Source organism: Belonocnema kinseyi, chromosome 2, assembly GCF_010883055.1.
Source record: "Belonocnema kinseyi isolate 2016_QV_RU_SX_M_011 chromosome 2, B_treatae_v1, whole genome shotgun sequence".
Lineage (NCBI taxonomy): Eukaryota > Metazoa > Arthropoda > Insecta > Hymenoptera > Cynipidae > Belonocnema > Belonocnema kinseyi.
This window is the reverse complement of record NC_046658.1, coordinates 103,361,157-103,364,015: the sequence shown is the minus strand read 5'-3', so window position 1 is coordinate 103,364,015 and position 2,859 is coordinate 103,361,157.

Here is a 2,859-nt window from a genome sequence, read left to right as displayed (position 1 = left end):
TGAAAATTAAAATTCGAAAATTTTTTCTAAAGCCTCCAGGGGACTTCGTTTTCGCACGAAAAAATTTTATGTGCCCTTATTGCATCCGGACCCACATTTACGAGAACAATTTACATAAAGTAACTAAATGTGTAACTCTTCTAACTAAACTTTTTACCTAATCCAAGCATACACTTTCTTTCAGTTTAATATATGATCGAGTCACTCGTTCGCCTCAAGAATTTTTTTTCCGTGTGGAAGAAAAACTAAACGGTTTTCAGATTTAATGTTATAAGTTTTATGGTTTTAATTTTGTAATTGCATAAAATTGAATAATTGAATAATAGAATAGTTAAAGTAATTTCAATGATTTAATGTCACAGATTCACAAATTTAATTGAAATGTGATAGCACCGTCCACAATGTAGTCAAAAATGTTTTTAAATATCCGTTAGAAAGCTTATTAAAATCTGCATTAAATTAGCCATACTTAAACTATTTTGGTCTTGCGAGTGCTGAATAATCACGTAAGAAAGGCAAAAATAAAATAACGATTTCTAAAGAATTTTCTGCCCAACTACATTTATGGACAGAAGCTATGAAAATAAATTTATTAGATAGATATTCAATTTACTTTGAAATTGATTCCATGAAATTTTTCGATTTGATCAAAGTTGAACAGTTTAAATCATTTTCAAAAACGTGAATTTTTTATTGAGATAAATATAATCTTTTTAATGCTTCTGTATTAGCAGAAAAAAGTTCGATAAAGCACAATAATAAGCACCTGAGCCAATTGATTAATTTTTTAGCCTTCAACATTATAATTGTTTTGAATTTAAAATATTAGAAAATTTTAAATAGGTTAAGTATTTTTATCTAAGAAAGCATGGTGCCCCAAAATTAGGGGAAGAGGGACTTAAGAATTGGTTCTTTCATCCTAGAAGTTTTTAATAAAAGAATTAAAACAAGAAGTAGAAATTTTAGTCCTTTTCTTTCATATACTAAAAAAATTACAAATATAACGTACAATAACAATTACATTTCTCATTTATAACACAAAAAAGGCTGCTCCTTTAAAGCAGACCAAAATCGGTGTAGTTGTTTTGAGTTTCTAACAAAAATAAACTTCGGATGTTCATTTGGAGGATTTTGAAAAAAGTGATAATTTTGAGACAGTTTCTTTATTGTTTCAAATATCGTCGAGCGTTCGGCTGAATTGTCATCCTTCTGTCAAGTAGATTTTCTTTTTCGTCATTTGAACGAAAAAATAGCAATAAACTTAGTAAGTTTGAAACCCACTTTCATAATGCACAACTCCTGACACTCTTTCCCCCATTCCCGATATTAAAGATTTTTTTTTCCTGTTTTTAAAATGCTTCCCTCTTTTCCCCCTTTTCTCCTTTCCTCGTTTTCGCTTCATGGCGAACAGAATTAATGGAACTCGATAAGAAAGTTCCCTTCATGGCGAACAGAATTAATGGAACTCGATAAGAAAGTTCAAATATTTTTGGTTAAAGGTTCACGTTTTGAACTGTAATGTCTATACTATTATATTTTTGATACAGAATTTATCTCGCTAAGTCAAAAATTCTACTATTTGGTTTTAATTTTATTTACTTGATAGAAAATTTGTATTTTTTAGTTAAAAATCAACTATTTGTTTGACATTTCATGTACTACCTTGATCAAAAAGTTCCCGGAATTTTTTTTTTAATTAAAAATATAAGTTTATTTTTGAATATGTATGCCCATCAGTGCCGTTTTCGACTTTTGTATTATCTCCGATTGGCTGCTAAAACGCGTTCCGCGTAGTGGTTTTTTCAGTCGATCGAACAAAAAAAAGTCACAGGGAGCTAAATCTGGCGAATTTGATGGCTGCGGGATTGTATTAGTTGAGTTTTTGGTAAGAAACTCACGGATAAGGATGGCATTGTGCGACAGTGCATTGTCATGGTGCATTGCAAAAATCGAAATTCGCAAAAAAACAGATGCACTCAAAATTGCGTTACATTTACAAATGTCAAGCTAGAAAGCTGAAATTCGCAGGGAATATTGTTAAAAGGTGTGACAATCTACAGAAGCGAAAAAAATGTGAATCGTATAGCAGGGGGCGCCACACGGTGATGATTCCGGGAACTTTTTGATCAAGTGGTATTCTGTTAAAAATTTGTCTTTCTTTTAAGAAAATATACCTTGTTGATTAAAAATTGAACTATTTATTTAAAAATTCAATTGCTTGTATGAATGATGAACTCTTGGTAAAATTTCATTTTTGCTGTTGAAGATTCATCATTTTAGTTAAAACTTTATATCTTTAATTAAAAATTAAACTAATTTGTTGAAAATTCTTTTTTATGGGTTCAAATTCAACTATTGTAATAGAAATATTTTTTTTGTTAATTCAAATGTTTGGTTAAAAATTATCCTATTTCGGTTATGGTTTCCAATATTTTGTTGAAAATTTATAATTTTTGGTTGGATTCAATTGTTTTTCATTTTAATTAAAGTCTTTTCTACTTGAAATATCAACTATTAGATTCTTCATTGAGAAGTAATCTTTTTTTGGTTAAAAGCAGTGGATGCAGTCGCTTGAGTCGAATTTCCAATGTAACCCAAGTAAAAATGCTTCGACTTGAGTTCGATTTGGTTATCTCTTGAGTTCATCTCGAAGACATCGATGTCTGGCTGCGTCTCAAAAATGAGTCGAGACATAGGCCTTAGTCTTACTTTTATGGTCACGACACGTAAAACGGCATTTACTTGTCTCAAGTCGAGGCTTGTCTTGGCTAAGCCGACGTTTACGTGTCTCAAGACGAACTTTGTCTTGGCTGAGATGGTCGAACCTTTTTCTGCTCATAAATGTATATGTATATATAT